The following is a 19,833-nucleotide window of genomic DNA, read 5'->3' as shown; positions in this document are numbered from 1 at the left end:
GGTTCTCTGGTAGCCATATCATCCTTGATTGCCTCAGACAGACCATTCAGGAAGCACACCATGAGGGCCTCGTCGTTCCAGCCGCTCCCTGCTGCAACTGTCTGAAACTGTATGGCATATTCAGCCGCGCTGCCATTACCTTGTCGGAGGGTGAGAAGTCTCTTAGAGGCTTGCCGGCCACTGAGGGGGTGGTCAAAGACTCGCTTGAACTCCTTTTCAAACACAGAATAACTTGAACAGAAGGGTGCCTGTGCCTTCCAGACCGCTGTTGCCCAAGAAAGAGCCTTGCCAGAAAGGTGGGTGATAACATATGTGATCTTGGCCCGATCTGAGGGGAAGGAAGATGGTTGTAATTCAAATGTGAGAGAACATTGAGTCAAGAACCCATCACATGCACTGGGATCACCTGAGAAATGTTGTGGTGGAGGTAAGCGAGGTTCACTCAGAGGAGAGAGCACTCAAGAATCCGGAAGGGGTACCGAGGCAGCAGTAGAAGCAGTAGTTGAGGTAGAGGGCAGCTGGTCCAGGATCTGACGAACAGAAATCATGAGATCCAACAGAACTTTGAGTGTTTAGCCATCACAGTCTCCTGTTGGACTAGTGCTGACTCATGGCATTGGATTGTGGACTCCTGCTGAGCAATTGTGGCCAGGAGTTCTTGAGCATTAGGCATCTCTGGGTTCATAATGTGGCTTGGTTATTCTGTCAGAGCCGGGAATTGAACTTGGGTCTCTGGCACAAGAGTCTTAATTTCTACCACTGAGCCACAGAAGGGAGTTGAACCCAATAGTCAGATGCGCTCTTAAAAGAACTCAGAAGAGTTTATTAACAAAATTAGCAAAAGAGTACAAAAGCAATTTCTTACTGACAATCACAAAAAACAGAAAAATCTTTAGTCCAGAAAAGGATCCGAAAGGAGGAAAAAATAATCTCCAAAAAACTCAGGAAAAAGACATCAAAAAACAGCAAAAAATAAACACGGGGAAAGAACAAACCAAAAGGCTTACAGAGTTTAGTACTTGGAACTAGAGCAGACTTACGGCAGTAACTGGCTAGGAACATCAATAACCAAGCAAAGAAACAAAGGAAGTGATCAACTTAAATACACAGTCCAGAACGAGGCACAGGTGAAAACAATAACACATGATAAAATGGCGGGAAACTGAAATGAAACACAATGAGGGCCACTAGTGTCCAAAATAAAACATTAAAGCAAAAAACTCTGACAAGCAGAAAAACAAGTTTTCAGCTAACAGCCCTGCATCAGTGTGGAGAGGCCTGAAAGACATTACTAACTACAAGACACCATCCCCCAACTCTGTAGGGAATCAACAACTGGCTGACGACCTGAATGTGTTTTACTGAAGATTTGAAAAGCCCAGTTTCACACCCCACACCCAATCTGACCTTCACTTCACACAAACATCAACACCTCCTGCATTCAACCTGCACTTAACCCTCTGGGGTCTGAGGGTGTTTTGGGCCCTGGAGAAGTTTTGACATGCCTTGACATTTGTGCTTTTTTCAGTTGCTTAAAAACATATTAATGGCTAAAGTCTAATAACATTTATGTGTGGTTTTTGAAAAAAAACAAAAATTGTAAGTCACTGAAATAAGGCCATATATCACATACTAAACATTTGTTCACAAGACTTTTGAGAACTGGATCGTGTAGCCTAGAGTTTTTGCTATAAAATTATGTGAAAACCATCCTGATCACTAATTCATTCAAAACAATAAAGTCATTTAACTTTTGTAAGACACTTTTAGTGTTAGAAAGGCCATATGCGAGGAGGCGTGGATGATCATGAATATTGATGTGATTGACACCTGAGGAGACAAAGACCCCTCCCCTGAGAGAGAATGAATGTGAGGAGACTTAATGATTGAATGTATTATCTGATTATACATTTTCTTTACATAGACTTTACTTAAAAACTTTAGACCTACACTACTGTTTAAAAGTTTATAGATCGGTAAGATTGTTTTAATGTTTTTAAAAGAAGTCTCTTCTGCTCACCAAGGCTGCATTTATTTGATCCAAAATACAGCAAAAACAGTGATATTGTAAAATATTTTTACAATTTAAAATAACTGTTTTCTATTTGAATATATTGTAAAATGCAATTTATTCCTTTGATCAAAGCTGAATTTTCAGCATCATTACTGCAGTCTTCAGTGTCACATGATCCTTCAGAAATCATTCTAATATGCTGATTTTCTAATATGGGCATATTTACAGCATATTTTACACATTTACACTCGAAAAGATATTTGTAAGCACAAGCTTCATTGATGATAATGAGGCAGCATAAACACTAGTTAAAATATAATCTAAACATTCATATTATTTTTATATCATACAGCATACAATTTAAATACCTGCTTCAGCCGAAACAACATTTAAATGTAACTAAAACTTGCCTATTAGGACATATTTCAAATTTCAATACGCTGAATACTGGCTGGCAAGTCTGGAAATAGTCCAGCTAGTAAAATATGTACGTTTATATAAAATAGCATGTCAACTATGTAAGTAAAACTAAATGACTTACTCATCTGGAATTGTATCCTCAGCTGGATCAAATCGCTCTTCAAATGTAAACATTCATCGTCGGAGTCCCGCTCTTCTTCTGAGGAAAATGTGAACTCTTCGTCACTATCCAGGAGCTTCCTCACCTGTGTAGCGTGCCATCTTTCAAACGCGCAGGAAAGTGAATGAATCTGTTGATGAAACTTGATGTTTTTTAAGGCATTGTTGGGGGCGTTTACCATTTGCATTGATTGCCTCAGCACATTACCGTATGAATAGCGCGCTCTGTTATTGGGTGGGATCACATTAGCGATAATGAGCTGAGCCAGGAGAAATTGTACATCGCTTTGTTTCATACAGAGTACATTGCAGGATAATATTTCTTTTAAATGTGAATTGTTTTATTTAAAAGTAGACATTTTAAGCTTTCTTTAGACATATGTTTCATGTTCGTGTGATAAGAATTTGCGGAGTTTCACTTCATTTTTGTGACATGTTTCAAAAAGATGCTCGCAGAGACAGAGACGGCTGAAAGCGCACCCTGTTTATTTTCTTTATTTTACAAAAGCACAATGTTTTGTTGTTATTGTATGTTCTGGGTTACTGATCAGAAGGTCGGGGGTTCAAGCCCCAGCACCGCCAAGATGCCACTGTTGGGCCCTTGAGCAAGGCCCCTGACCCTCTCTGCTCCAGGGGCTCTGTATCATGGCTGACCCTGCACTTTGACCCCAGCCTAGCTGGGATATGTGAAAAGAAGAATTTCACTGTACATGTGCAAATGTATAATGTGTGATAAATAAAGAAAATTATTATAATTAATTAATTATTGTGAGTGTACACAGATAAAAGTAGAACCTTTATAGTTTCTAATGATGGCTTACACTTATCTGTGTGCCCAAAAATGACTGAGTATTTTAAGTTATTTCCGCTGTTATGCGGAAAAAATCCAGCAGGATGCGCCAGCGTGTCTGTCGACACCAGAGGGTTAAGATATGTGAAGAGGATGTGTGCTGGGTCTTCAGGAAACAAAAGTCAAGGAAAGCACAGGGCCCAGACGGTGTTTCACCCACTTGTCCAAAATCCTGTGCTGACCAGCTGGCTGCCATCTTCACACAAATCTTCAACAGATCACTGGAGCAGTGTAAAGGTCACTTCTGCTTCAAACACTCCACCATTATCCCTGTCCAAAAGAAACCCAAAATCACAGGAATTAATGTCTACAGACCCGTCGCTCTGATGTCTGTGGTCATGAAGTCATTTGAGAGACTGGTGTTGACCCACCTGAAGGACATCACTGGACCCTTTCAGTATCCCCATCAATTTGCTTATCAAGCAAACAGGTCTGTGGATGATGCATTCAACATGAGATTGCATCATATCATGCAACCTCTGGATAGACCAGGGACATATGCAAGGATCCTTTTTGTTGACTTCAGTTCAGCATTCAACATCATCATCCCAGCTATTCTCCGGACTAAATTAAACCAACTCTCTGTTCCCACCTCTATCTGTCAGTGGATCACCAGCTTTCTGACAGATAGGCAGCAGTTAGTAAGACTGGGGAAATTCACTTCCAGCACCTGTACGATCAGAACTGGTGCCTCCCAGGGATGTGTTCTTTCCCCACTACAGAAATGACTGCACTGCCAAGGACCCCTCTGTCAAGCTCCTGAAGTTTGCAGATGACACTACTGTCATCAGCCTCATCCAGGGTGATGATGAGTCTGCATACAGAAGGGAGGTTGAACAGCTGGCTGTCTGGTGCAATTAAAACAACCTGGAGCTGAACACCTTCAAAACAGCACTCCGGCAGCAGCGGAGTCATGCAGGTTCCCAGGCTCTACCATCTCACTGGACCTGAAGTGGGAGACCCACATTGAAAAAGTCCCAGCAGAGGTTGTACTTCCTTCGCCAGTAGAGGAAGTTCAACCTGCCACAGGCACTGCTGATACAGTTCTACTCAGCAGTCATTGAGTCTGTCCTCTGCACTTCAGTAACTGTCTGGTTTGGTTCAGCTATCATTCAGACATCAGAAGACTACAAAGGACAGTTCGGACTGCTGAGCGGATTATTGGTTGCCCCCTGCCCTCCCTTCAAGAACTGTACACTTCCAGAATGAGGAAAAGGGCTGTAAAAATCACTCTGGACCCTATTCACCCAGCCCACTACCTTTTTGAATTGTTGCCTTCTGGCCGGTGCTACAGAGCACTGAGCACTAGAACCATCAGGCACAAGAACAGTTTTTTCCCTCAGGCTATCCATCTCATGAACAGTTAAAACTGCCCCATTGAGCAATAATTATGTGCAATTCACAGCTTAGTCTATTTATATTTATCCAACATATCCTACCTCTTCTGCCATTACATTCCCTTGCACTATCTGTATATAATCTAAATAAGATTTGTATTTGCACATATATATATATATATATATATATATATATATATATATATATATATATATATATATATATATATATATATTAGTTTTCATTTATCAATTAACATCATACAAAGTCCAGTAAACATAAAAAAGCTAAATCAATATTCGGTGTGACCACCTTTGCCTTTAAAACAGCACCAATTCTCCTAGGTACACCTGGACACAGTTTTTCTTGGTTGTTGGCAGATAGGATGTTCCAAGCTTCTTGGAGAATTCGCCATTGTCTCAATTGCTTCTGTCTCTTTATGTAATCTCATACTGACACGATGTTCAGTGGGGGGCTTTGTGGGGGCCATGACATCTGTTGCAGGGCTCCCTGTTCTTCAATTCTAATCTTTTCTAGTTGCAAAAGTAATGTTTGGGAGTCTAACATTTATCTACACACTGAAGCTGAAGATACAAATAACCATCTTAAGACAAATGCTTTTGGGAAACATCTTATGTATATATATACACACACACTACCGGTCAAAAGTTTTGAAACACTAGACTGAAATGTTTCTTATGATCTTAATCTTTTGATCTGAAGGCGTATGCTTCAATGTTTGAAATGAGTTTTGTAGACAAAAATATAACTGTGCCACCATATTAATTTATTTCATAATAAAACTAAAATTTAATAATAATAATAATAAAAAAGCTTTTGAAATTGATGACTTGGACCAAATAATAAAGAAAAGCTGCCAATAAGTGCCCAACATAGATGAGAACTCCTTCAATACTGTTTAATAAGCATCCCAGGGTGATACCTCAAGAAGGTGGTTGAGAAAATGTCAAGAGTACATGTCAGCAAATTCTAGGCAAAGGGTGACTACTTTGAAGATGCTAAAATATAACAGAATTTTGATTTATTTTGAATTTTGTTAAGTCACAACATAATTTCCATAGTTCCATTTATGTTGTTCCATAGTTTTGATGACTTTACTATTATTCTAAAATGTGAAAAAAAAAAAAAAAAAAAAAAATTATAATAAAGAATGAGTAAGTGTATCAAAACTTTTGACCGGTAGTGTATGTATGTGTATGTGTGTATATATATATATATATATATATATATATATATATATATATATATAGCAGTACATGAAGTCATTACTATTGTGCTGCTATGTAATATCTGGTTCAGTCAATGCTTTATTCCTAACCAATTTAGCCACAGTACTGAATAAACACCTAGGATTGTTGTGGTTATTTTCTATGATTTTGCTAAAATATGCTGACCTGGCAGCCTGTCTGTAGCTACAGACACTATCCTTCCATGCACCACAAAATACCTCTAATTTTGTATTCTTTCACTTGCGCTCCATTTTCTGAGCTGCTTTCTTGAGAGCATGAGTGTGATCATTGTACCATGGTGCGGGCCTTTTTTCTTTAATTTTATTTAATCGATGGGGGGTGACACTATCAAAAGTGCTAGAGAAGACAGTATTTATATTTTCTGTTATTACATCAAGTTCTTCTGAACTTTTTGGCTTACTGAGTATGTGAGACAATTCTTGGAAGATTATTAGTTAAGCTATCTTTAGTGGTCAAAAGAATGGTTCTACCTGAACGATAGCGTGGTGTAGATTGAGTAACATTAGCTGATCGCAGCAAACAAGAGACAAGGTAATGATCTGAGATGTCATTGATCTACGGTATAATTTCTATAATATCAACATCAACTCCATATGACAGAATTAAATCTAGCATATGATTATGACAATGAGTTGGTCCTGTCAAATTTTGTCTGACTGCAAGAGAGTTGAGAATATCGATAAATGCTAATCCCAGTGTGTGATTTTCATTATATATGTGAATGTTGAAGTCACCAACAATTAAAGCTCTATCTACAGTAACTACTAGAAAATGTAAAAATCCACCAAGGAAATCAGAATATAGCCCGGGTGATCTATATACTGTAGCAAGGGCAAAAGACGACAGAGATATTTTATTTATATCTGACGGTTTAGCATTATTAGTCCAAAAGACTTAAATTTATATCCTGTTCTCTGAGTAACACCAAAAACATCACTTTAAATTGTGGTAACACCTCCTCCTCGACCCGTAAAACGAGGCTCATGTTTATAACAATAATCTGAAGGAGTAGATTTATTTAAACTAATATATTCATCTGGTTTAAGCCAGGTTTCATTCAGCAGAGCGCATCCAAACTATGATCTGTAATAATTTCATTTACAATTAGTACTTTAGTTGAAAGAGAGTTGAAAGAGGTTTATATGATGTTTATCTTCAATTTTTAGTTTTTTTGAAGTTTGACCTAAATAAAAAAAATTCTAAATGGTTTAGTGAGGGGTTTGTGTTTGGTAGTTCGGGGAACAGACACATTCTCTAAATGATATCTAGGTGATACAGCCTCTATGTGTTGTAGTTTATGTGACCAGTGTGACGTCTCAAGGCAGCTAGCAGACATTCGGATTAACTAGTTTGTCTGCTTCCTGACCTGGGCCCCAGTTAGTCAAATACTATCACTATTAAAACTATGAGCCAATTTACTAGAGAGGAGAGCGGCACCTTCCCTGGAGGGATGGAGTATGTCTCTCTTTAGCAGATCAGGTCTACCCTAAAAACTCTTCCAATTGTCTATAATTTCTATGCTGTTCTCTGGACACCACTCAGATATCCAGCCGTTCAGTGACACTAATCTACTATAGACCTCATCACCACAATGAGCAGGGAGGAGGCCAGAGCATATTATAGTGTCTGACATAGTTTTTGCAAGTTCACGCACCTCTTTAATATTATCTTTAGTAATCTCCAACTGGCGAAGCTGGACATCGTTAGTGCCGACATGAATAACAATTTTAGAAAATCTACATTTAGCATTAGCCAGCACTTGTAAATTTTATCTGATGTCAGATGCCCGAGCCCCCGAAATTTATTTAACAATAGTGGCTGGAGTCTCTATTTCCACGTGCCTTACAATAGAATCACCTATTATTAAGGCTCTTTCAACATGATTCTCACTGGGTGCATCACTGAGTAGGGAGAATCGATTGGAAACCCTAACAGGAACAGGAGAGAGGTGTCACTTTGCTGAGCGAGTATGCCGCCGAGACGTCACCCAAATGCCCTGCTGCAGGGGCTCTACAGCCAGAACCAAAGTATGTGTGTTGCTCGCTGTACTACCCGCATCCGAAAGAGTATCTTCCGGCTTCTCTTTCTCACTGACTGACTGAGTATATGAGTGGAGCTGAGTGGAAGTGGAGTGAAGAGTGGAGCGGCATGATTTTGCCTGGAGCGAGGAACGTTTAAAAAAATCAGTGTGTTATTTTTTCTCTCACTCCAAGAGCGCTCCACTACTGCTCCATCACGGGCACAACACCTGTTAATGGCCCTCAATGCAATAATTCACCATGTGTTAAGCAGTGTTAAACACTATTGGCATGAAGGAAAGATGGAATTTCTGATATAACCAGAAAGAATGTGATAAAAATAAATACAAATTTTAAATCTAGCGGCATTTGGTAATGTTCGACCTCCAGATTAGTAATTTATTAATTTATCAAACCCAGAGAATGCTGCCGACATGTTTCAAAATAAGCTATAAAAATTATTTAATTTAGTCTTGGGCTAATATTAGTGTTCCAGTAAAGCAGGGTTTCTCAAACTTTTGCCCACTACGACCCACGTTTTTTTTTTTTTTTTCTTTTTTTAATTCAGTGAGGAATGCCAGCCTAACATGTTCAAGGAATGTATCTGATAATACAATTTTTCACTTAAGTCATCTCAGTGCACGCTTGTTTTGAGTTGATCCACGGTGCGTACAGACGCCAAAACTTCAAAGGCGCATGTTGATACAACTTGAATGAAATGGGTTGTTTCATGAATCAAACTACTTACTACAAACTAAAAATATAGATTCTTTTTAGAAACTAATACATTTTCTCTGCGTACACAATCGATGTAGAACTTTGCTCGGAGTGACTGATCCAGAGTCTTTTCTCATCCCATTCTCCCAGTTACAGGGGAGCTGTAACACAGAGCAGTTCGGTTGTGTAAGTCAGTGAATTTAGCAAGTATTTCACCCTGTGTATCATGTTGTGCCAGTGGAAGACTAGTCTTGTAACGAGTCTGTTGGGTATACTGCTGTCTCGTCACATTTTAACTTTTTGTTTAGCCTCCCATTCAGCTCATGAAAACACGCTGCGTGATCATGAGGAAGGATTACATCAAGATGTAGATTGTAATGCAGGTGTGGAATTCTACTCCTATTTCGCTATTGCTGACATGCCAGTGATTACATTGGCACGCGTGATATTGGTTGGAAACTAGGGAATGATATTGTTACCAGTCATTTTAAGGTAAAGTTATGCAAAGTCTAATGTGAACAAAAGACTGCAATCTTCACAGGGCCATCGCCAGAACATATGGAATAGGAAACACTATTAACTTACAGGTAAGCTAGTGATATTTTATCAAAACAATAACCACACCAATATATCTTAATTAAACACACTGCTATTTAATCTGTTGTGCTCGAGACTGTTCAGTTAAAAAGCTGCCCTTTTAAAATTTTCACCATACGTTCCATAGAAAAGTGATTTCACGTACCATACTGTACGTTCCATTAAAAACAACTGTACGGATTAATTATTTTCTTGTTTGATTATGTATCCATAATATGCCTATTAATAGTTATTGAAGTGAATCAAGCAAGAAAATATGTGTGATTTGTTTTTCCATCGGCATAGAAGCCATCTAGACTAAAGTGACCTTCTCATGTCCCACTAATGTTAGTGTTTGGATTTGGGTAGGAGAAACTGACCAGCAGTTACAGAAAAACATAAACTTTATCACGGAGCGGCAATCGGACACAATAAGCAGTGGACTGAGTGAGCTATATACGAGTGAAAATTAAACTATGATTTTTATAATTCCATTGATTTTCTGCTAATGCCAGACAATTTTGGGGGTGAAAATATGTCACTTAGGAAAGCATTGCCCACTAATGGCCATCCCTGGTGATGGCCCTGAATTTTGAAACTATCCTGATCGAAAATAAATGGAGCCGAAGAGTCCATGTTGGAGTTGACTCCAAAAAAACTCAAAATTTAACACCTCTAATGCTAAAATACGAAACGCGCATGTTGATCGACAGGTGATATCTGTATCTAAAAGGTGATTGGATCTTTTACCTGCAAGGCAGGACTTCCCTTCTACATCCATTGACTGTATTAGACCATGTGGCAAGCAAATAGCGGTGCACAAGTGGACTACACGTACAAGAATTATAAATTCACCCCATTCCAGCAGATAGAAGATGGGAAGCAGGAGTTAAACCCTGGTCCAGATGATCAAATCAGACAAAAGTATGTAGAGAGGCCCAACCTGCCACCATACAAAAATTCTCTATGGATACACCTCTAGCCAAAGCCCACGAGGATGCCATGCTCCTCACAGAATGAGCCAGAAAACTCATAGGCAAAGTAAAATGGTCCAGAAGCCAATGAGACAGCCTCTGCTTAGTGACCAAAAACCCTCTGTTGCAGCCACCAAAGCATACAAACAGCCGTTCTGACTTACGCCACTGGCTACTGCAATCAACAGATTTGCAAAGCTCTAACAGGGCATAGCATATGCAACCTCTCACTTTCATCCGGCTCATTCGGGTGAGGAGAGAAGGACTGCAAAGTAATAACCTGAGATCAAAACGGTTAGAAATGACCTGGGGTAATTAACACAAGCGAGGTCTCAATACTACCTTTGACCACTGCAGCGCGAAATCCATACCTGCTGGATTGATTGACAGGGCATGTAAATCACCAATCCTCTTAAACAATGCCAATGCCAGAAGCAGGGCAGTTTTAAGAGTCAGGAACTTATTACAAAACTGATGCCAATGGCCCAAATAGGGCACCTGAGAACACCTCTAACACCACAGATAAATCCCATGAAGGGATAAGGACAGGGTGAAAAGGCCCTAAGCCTGCGCACTCTGCGCATAAAGTGAGAGACAAGGGAATGTCTACCAATCGAAACCCCATTCACTTGTGCAACTTCAGCCAATATAGCAGCGGCATACATTTTAAGCGTTGCCTGGGCAAACTCGTCCACAAAAAGCTCTTGGGAAAAAAACTCCACTGAGCCTATAGGGCAGTGAGTTGAGAACCACGTATGGGAGGGCCAATACAGTGGCACTAACAGAAGCCAAACCTGATCCTCTCGAACCATCAGCAGAACCACATGAAGCAGATTGAAATGCATACAGGGCTTCAATTTGATGGCTCCCTCGAGGCAAACAGGTGCACACCCACTCTTCCAAACCTCCTCCAGATCTGTTCCAGTGTCTGAGGGTGTAATGCCCATTCCCAGGTCTCAGTCCATGCCTGGACAAGAGATTTGCCCCCAGATTTAGGCAGCCTTGGACATGTATGCTCGAAGAGACAGTACATTGTTCCACACCCACAGGAGTGTGTGACAACCTCAGCATTGCACGAGAGAGCACTCCAACCTGACAGATGATGTAAGACCTCACCGTTCTGCTGTCTGTTCATATCTGGACATGACTGCCTAGAATCTCTGGAAGGAAATATCTTAGTGCCAATAGCACAGCCAAAATTTCTAGACAATTTATATGCCAGCCTATGGGGGAGGCATCTGTGGTAACTACTTTGTGGTGACAAACCTGTCCCAATGGAATGCCTGACTCCAGAAAGTGTGTCTGTCTCTATGGAAACAGGGCATCACTTTGAAGGAACAATGTGCATGCCCAAGTGGGTGAAGTCCCCTTTATGGTTTTAATCTAACACTGAAAAGGCCTTGCATGCATCAGGCCCAGGGGAATGATAGTGGATGCCACGATCATGAGCCCCCAACTGCTTGTGAAAAATTTATGTTGGTAACATAACTAGGCACTGTCACAATGACTGGACACAAGCTGGAGACAAGCGTGCTTGCATCACCAGAAAATCTAGTTCCATTTCTAGAAACAGAGTATGTTGCCTTGGCAACAGAAAACTCTTGTCTAGATTGACTCTCAGCCCTAAACTGTCCAAGTGGCTAAGAATGACATCTCGATGTTGGGCAGCCAGACTCTCACCAGCTAATCATCAAGATGTTCAAAATCCACTTTCACTATACAAAATGTGAATGCCCTGGAGTCTCAGAGGGCCCAGAGCCTCATTCATGCATTTCATGAATGTGTGGGGAGCCAAAGACAGAACGGAAGGACACAAATTTGGTACGCTTTGCCAGCAAAATAGAATCTGAGAAAGTGCCTGTGCTTCGGCGCAATATGAATGTGAAAGTAAGCGTCTTTCAAATTTATCCTCACAAACCAGTCCCCCGGCTGGATCTGCGACATTATCTATGCATCCTGAAGCAATAATTTTAATCGTCTCATGTCCAAAATTAAATGCAAGCTACTGTCCTTCAGAACTTGGAAATAGCGGCAGTAAAAAAAAAAAAAAAAAAAAAACAGTCTCCCTCTGAGAAGGCGGAAATTCCTCTAGTGCCCCTTTCTGTAAGAAAGAATTACTGTATTGAACCAAACACGGAGCTTCCTACTCAGGAGAGACTACTGTAGGAATAACCCCTGTTGAATATAGGTGGTGCCCACCTAAATTGAATGACATTACCATGCTTTATCATTCAAATTACCCAGTTCGATACCATCTGTAACTGTTGCCAGGCTATTAAGTGGGCAGACAGTGGAGTTAGCACAGGGATAGCATGATTTTCTGTTGTGCAATGGTGCTGAGTAACCACAAGGTTGCACCATTGGCATAATTTTGCTGGCTGCTTTACACGCAATGATGCAGTGGAGGGAGACTCTTGTGCCCTCGCTACTGCGGCTGATTGAGTGAAGATTAATAATTTTTTTTTTTGTTGTTGCCAGTATTACCATGAGGCATGTGTAAGGAGGACCCTGAAATGTATGTAAGGAAAGGGAACTTAACTTTTTACTCCCTGGCATTTTGAGCAGGGTGGGATGTGTGAAATAATGTTATTAGCAAACTTGTAGAGATCGCACAGTGTTTCGAGAAGCAGGAAAGATGACTCGCAATTCCCGGATGACTGGTCTGATACGTCTTGAACCCCAGATATGCGGTTGTTACTCAGACATATCAGACCACTAGATGGCTCCATTGACCAATTAGAATCGAGTAGTCTAGAGTGCTGTGTAATATATGTATGTGTGTATATATATATATATATATATTATCAGGGATGTCCCGATACGATTCTGGTATCGGACCCGACAATATGCTCATGTACTGGTACTCGTACTCGTAAAAATGCTCCGATACCAAAAACTGATACCATGTGATGTGTAAATGTCATAATGTAAACATTCAGCCCACAGATTAAAATCACCTTATGTCCTAATGAGATTATTTAAACCGCAAAAGCTGCGATTTAATGGGATAAATATATAGTTTGCATGTAATTCAAATGTGAGCGCTAGTGAATATGTGGAGCAGAGGTGGAAAGTAACGAATTACAACTGCTCTTGTTACAGTACTTGAGTAAATTTTTCACATTTTTCTACTTTAAGTATAAATAAATAATAGTACATTTACTTTTATTTGAGTTGATTCAAAATGAAGTATTCAACTTCGCTACAGTTATTTTTCACCACAATTACAAAGTACAAAAAAATACATAATATTTCTGAATTTTTTTGAAGTTTTTTTGGAAAGAAGAAATCAGCAAGTTATAAGTGCTAAATCTGTTTATAAACTAAAAAGCACTGCGCATGGCACGACGGAAGCCCACAGGGCACAGCATCATGAGCACAGCAGCTTGCATAAACTGCCGCCAGTGTCCTCTCTTTTCGAGCTTCTCCAAGACCGCAAGGCGGATCTGGAGGATCGGAAGACTGAGGTGGAGCTGGTGGGGCTGAGGACAAAGGCGGAGCCGTAGGGAAGGAGGTCCCCAGTGGAGCTGAAGGATCGGAGAGACGAGTCGTAGCCAGAGGATCGGAGAGCCAAGCTGGAGCCAGGTGACCGACAGACCAAGGAGGAGCTGGAGGGATGTGGGACCCAGGTAAAGCTGACAGGCTGAAGGACCGCGGTTGAGCTGAGGGAACCTAGAGCCGAGGTGATGTCAAGGGACTGACAGGCCAAGGTGGAGTCCAGGGCTCGGAGGATCTAGGTGGAGTCGGAGGTTCATAAGTTCTCCGTGTCTGGGATTTCTCAGAGGGCGATGATCGAGCCGGTGGCTTGGGGGGGAACCGGCTAATCAGGAGAACTCAGGGTGGGCACAAGGGCGGGAACCAGTTCCAACTCAAATAGCCCAAAGAGCGATGGCTCTGGAACAGACAAGGCTTGCAACGCTGGCTATGGGATGGACGAGGCTTGCAATGCTGGCTCATTGGCCGTGGCAGACGTGGGCATTGGCTCGTTGACCGTGGCAGGCTTGGGCATTGGCTCGTTGACCAGAGGTGAGCCTGAGACATTGCATGGAGCAGAATGAAGCTTGGCTGTGACATGGCATGGAGCAGACTGAGTCATGGCTGTGACATGGCATGGAGCAGACTGAGTCATGGCTGTGACATGGCATGGAGCAGGGTCAGGTGTGGCTGTGACATGGCATGGAGCAGGGTCAGGCGTGGCTATGACATGGCATGGAGCAGGCTGAGGAGTGGCTGTGACATGGCATGGAGCAGGCTGAGGAGTGGCTGTGACATGGCATGAAGCAGGCTGAGGAGTTGCTGTGACATGACATGGAGCAGGCTGAGGAGTTGCTGTGACATGACATGGAGCAGACTTAGGATCTGGGACAAAAGATGGTGCTACCTCAGCAACCATGATGAGGAACTCTGGCTTGGTGGCCATGACGTGGATCTCTGGCTTGGCGGCCACCTCCCCCTCAGTGAATGATGAACCAAATATTAGTAAGGCAAGGTCGATATACTGAGCCAGGCTGTGGGTACTCTGACCGCCTGGCATCAGGGAAGAGATTGGCTCATTAAGTCCAAAACGAAAACAGTCCTTGAGGGCAATCTCATTAAAATCGACAAGGTAGCAAAGACCACAAAACTCTGTGACATAAGGGGACGATTTCCCTGGTGTAAACGAAGAAGCTGGATTGCTGGGTTCATTTTGATCGGACAGGTATTCTATAACGTTGCTAGCAGGCTGAAGACAGGAACAGACTTTGACGATGATGATGTGAAGAACCCAAGTGCATTTATTTACATAAGTGATAACCAAAAACGTAAATCAAAAACATAACAAAACATAACTAACTTGACTTTGTTACACAAAACAATGTTACATTAACAATACCTGACCAGAGACAATGGCAAACATGAGGGCTTAAATACACAGACATGGGTAACAAGACAACCAATGAACAGACAGTACTATAAACAAGATAACAAGACTATTAACCTAAACCAATGACAAACTAGAACTGATAATGAGTTAACAAGACAATAAACCGAGGGAAACATGAAATTACATGACCAGGTAACCACATGACATGAAATAGGAACAGGAACTAAACTTTCAAAATAAAAGACATGAAAAACATAAACACACACAACCCTGACAGATAAGTTTGCTTAGTAATCACATTACATGTCTGGATAATTGCTGCAATATCATAGGGGATAAATTTCCTCCTCTATGATATTGCATTATATTAGTTTTGTACAGTATGTTAACTTAATTGCCAAAATAGTTGGACATACGCGAGTGTAAACCTGAAATAGGAATGTGTTTCAGTCACAATGCACATTATGTAGTTTAGAGATGATTTAGAGACATTTAGAATGTTACAAATGGCTGTTTCTATTTAAATAAATGTTGTATTATTAGAATTTTCTGTTTGTCCAAGAATCCTCTTGCAGCAATGCAGAAGCTGCTAGTTTAGGACCTGTGAGGAGTCTGTTTCTCAAACTGGAGACTGTGATTTACTTGTCTTTGTGTTGTGCATCTGGCTGTCCACTGCCCTCTCTATCCTGGTTAGAGATTCTTTTTTCAAAACAGTAATGCATGGAATAGCCTTCATTTCTCTAAAACATGAGAATTTAAGGAGAAATGTGTTTCTTTTTGCCTATTTTTAAAACCATGATTTGACTTGCAAGTGTAAAGCAACTTGTAAGAACTCAATGGGAACTATGGGAGATGTAGTCCGGGGGAAAACTTCAAAATAAGACTCCTAGGAAGACATAAAGGTTCCTCCAAGGCTCATACAGGGAAAACACTGTCATGAGCATCGCGTGCTCTGTTTGTAGCAGATGACAGTAAACAGAGTGCAAATTCACGTAGTAGCATGAGATACATACAGAGTACATGCTTATTTAATTAAATAGCAGCCTTTTGTGATTTAATAATCACTTTGAGTCATGTAGAATCCGTGTATCATTCGTTCACTTCATATTCAATTAGGAATTCAAAATCGGAAAAACAAAAAATGACTTATTTCATTATTAATTTACAAAACCAATATTAAAATACAACTAATGACTTGTTTTTCATAATTTCGATTTAATGCTCAAGTTAAAAATAGGAAATTGGAAAAATAGCCACAGGACACTGTGCATTTGGATTATTTAATTTCACTAATATATGGCTTGAATATCTGATTTACACATGGTACGTCTTCCTCAATGCTGTGAGACAGAATAAAAGTTATCCGCTGTTAATTGTTACGATAAATTCATCTCAGTTAATATTAAATTCTTTACCATTTATTCACCAAAACTCGCCATGTTTATTGCAGCTGAGCTTTATCAGACAGTCCTATACATAAACCTGCTGTCTTTGATGTTGCTCCGGTTTGAAATGGCATGGTTTTAAATGAGATGACAAAAATAACCATTCATTCATAAGACTACTGAAGCATATGCCTACATTGTAAAGACATAGGCTTAGGTTTAACTGCGGGGTAAAGTTAGTTTTAGGTTCGATATTCTTTGGATATTCGCCTATGGTGCGTAAGGGACTGTCTGAAATCTCCACCCACAACTAAAACATCACTGGCATCAGAGCAGTCATTTATTTGACTATTGGTGTCACGTTTATGTGTTTTGTTCTTGTTTTCATGTCTTTTATTTTCAAGTTTAGTTCCTGTTCAGGTTATGTGTTATGTCATGTGATTTCTTGTTCCCTCATGTGATCTTGTCATGTGTTTCCCCTGTTCATGTGTCTTGTTTTCAGTGGTTCATTGTTTGATTACTTTGTTATTAGTCTTGTCTTTTCATTGGTTAAAGTTAATTTAGTCTTGTTATATTGTTTATAGTTTAGTCTTGTGATTGGTTGTCTTGTTTTCTTGTTAACCATGTCCTTGTATTTAAGCCCTCATGTTTGCCATTGTCTGGTGTTAGGTATTGTGAATGTAACTTTGTTGTTTTGTTATAGCCAAGTCAAGTTTATGCCAAGTTCATAGTCTAGTCTAGTCTAGTCTAGTCTAGTCTAGTCTAGTCATGTCATGTCATGTCATGTCCATGTTTGTAGTCAGGGTTTTTGGATTCCACGTTTGAAAAATAAACTGCACTTGCGTTCGTCACTTCGTCGTCGTCTTCATCTTTGTCATTGCCAGCGCCACAGCATCGTTACAATTGGCTTGCATTTTCTATCTAAAAAAAAAAAAACATTGTTATTTAAAAATAAAACAAACAAACCAAAAAATAAAAATAATAATAAATCACCAGATTGATGGCTGTGCATATGAATATACACTATTCACTTATATTATGAAAAAAAAATTACTAAAATTAACAAAAACATTATTTTCACATTCCAAAGGTTGTAATAAGTTCCCAGTGGGAAAACTGACTTACTACAGGTGAGATTTATCAGTCTATCTACTGGGAACTTACTACAACCTTTGGAATGTGCTTTTGTTGAATTTTATTTTATTTTTTACGAAAATAATCTAATACTGAACACATTATTGGACTTACTGTAAACATCTCATCTGTAGTATGTCAGTCTATCCACTAGGAACTTACTACAACATTTGGAAAGTAAAAGTGTACTTTTAATGTTTTATGTTTAACTTGCATGTCAACTGAATGAGTGATTCGACACAACCTGTGTTTAATAGTGAGTGGAATTTTCAGACGGTCCATTAAGTACGCTAAGTAATGAAATCGGATCATTTTCAGTCATTATTCTGCAGCCACACCAGCTGACAGTTCTGAGTGCAGTGTTTTATGTCTGTATATTATAGTTATATACCATTTATATTTATATACCACAACATCAAGCCAAGTGTGCGAAATATTTGCAAACTTGCCGCCGGCAGAGAGCGCGGGTACAAGAAACTGAATATCTCAAAAATATCTTTAAAAATAACTTTACCCCACTCTGGGAGCTTAGGTGTGAGGGACTTGCTCATCATGGAAATTATGCTAAAGGAAATTCATGAATGCTCGTCTCTCAAAAGCTCGATCAGTAAATTTAAAATCAGCATTTACACATATAGCCTTCACATTTGTCCGATAGTAAAAGGCACACGAAACTGCTGCATTTACAACCCGGTAGGTAAAGGCTACCCAGGTAGCCAGCGCAATCAGGCCAATTGCGGCTGAGTGTTGGCTCACTCAGCTATGTTCTGGCAGCGGCTCACCAAAAGTGAGCCAGCTCTGGCCCAGTAATGGTTGCCAGATTTGGCTAGGCTTTGTATGTGTGGATTTGGCCTGATTTGGGCTGAGACACGGCACATTTAGCCACATTCGGCCCGACTATGGACCATAAGTGCTAGCCTCATTTTGGGTGAGATATGGCCATAGAGACCCAGACCAGTTTAGGTTGAGTGCTGGGGGTGGACAGATCAGGGACTGGGGCACGGGGTAGGGTATAGATGGGTGGGTCACCTTTTAACAATGTGGCAAATTGGTCTGACTTTGCCATAAAATTATGTAGCAGTGACCCCTAAACTTAAACGTAATATCTTTAACATTTGAACAGGGTTCGAAGTGAAGCAGAGGAGAGGGCGGCACAAGAAGACGAAGAGGTACAACAGGAAGAGGTTCTTTTATTGCTTATCAAATAACATGAATGAATATGACTTTTCTCAAAACCCAACTTTTCTAATTTTCCAACAGCCTTTGAAGTTTATTTAGAATCTATAAAGTTTTTAAATCAAAAAGCCCAAAGAACTGTGCCTTTGTTAAATGAATTTAACATATGTTTGTAATGCCCTTTAATTTTAATTATTAGTTATTAGTATATTAGTTATTAGTATTTAGTTACTAATATTTGTTATTAGTGCCAGTATTTAGTTATTGCTGTTTTAAATTGTACTTGCAAAATGTGAAAATTGTGAAATATCTTGAGAACTTGCTGAAAAAAAAAAAAACATGGTATAACACTTTGCTGACACGTTAACTCTTTGTTAACAGATATACAACAAGGAAACGGAGGAGGTGACACAACAGGACGTGGAGGAGAGGGCACGGCAGGATGTGGAGGAGAGGGCATGGCAGGACAGGGGAATTCGGCTATTAAAAATATAACATTCTAATTTAACTCTGCTCAAATGAACGAAATGACTTAAACATTCGTTAATTTTGCTTAACGAGATTCAAAAATCCAAGTCAGTAAAATTATCCGATCTTCCCATCACTGACGCAGTAAACAGGAGAAACATTGAGCCACAACAATCCAGTTAGAAGGCTTTTCAATCCACAAATCACCAACATTTACCATGGATTTACTGTAGTAACACTAACTGTAACCATGGTATTGTGGCAGAAATGTAGGATATTAATTATATCACATTTTATTATACTGTTAATGTAGACATGTATTAAAGGAATAATGAAATTGTTGTTATTAAGCTATAGCAGTTTGTGTGCATTTGTATTTATACTAAATATGTTTAGACTAAATACCATAAACCATTCTAAATACCACAGAAACCATATAGTTACTTTTTACCATGATATTGAGGTGCCA

The sequence above is a fragment of the Myxocyprinus asiaticus genome, chromosome 1, assembly GCF_019703515.2.
Source record: "Myxocyprinus asiaticus isolate MX2 ecotype Aquarium Trade chromosome 1, UBuf_Myxa_2, whole genome shotgun sequence".
NCBI classification, from domain to species: domain Eukaryota; kingdom Metazoa; phylum Chordata; class Actinopteri; order Cypriniformes; family Catostomidae; genus Myxocyprinus; species Myxocyprinus asiaticus.
This window is presented reverse-complemented; position numbering follows the sequence as displayed.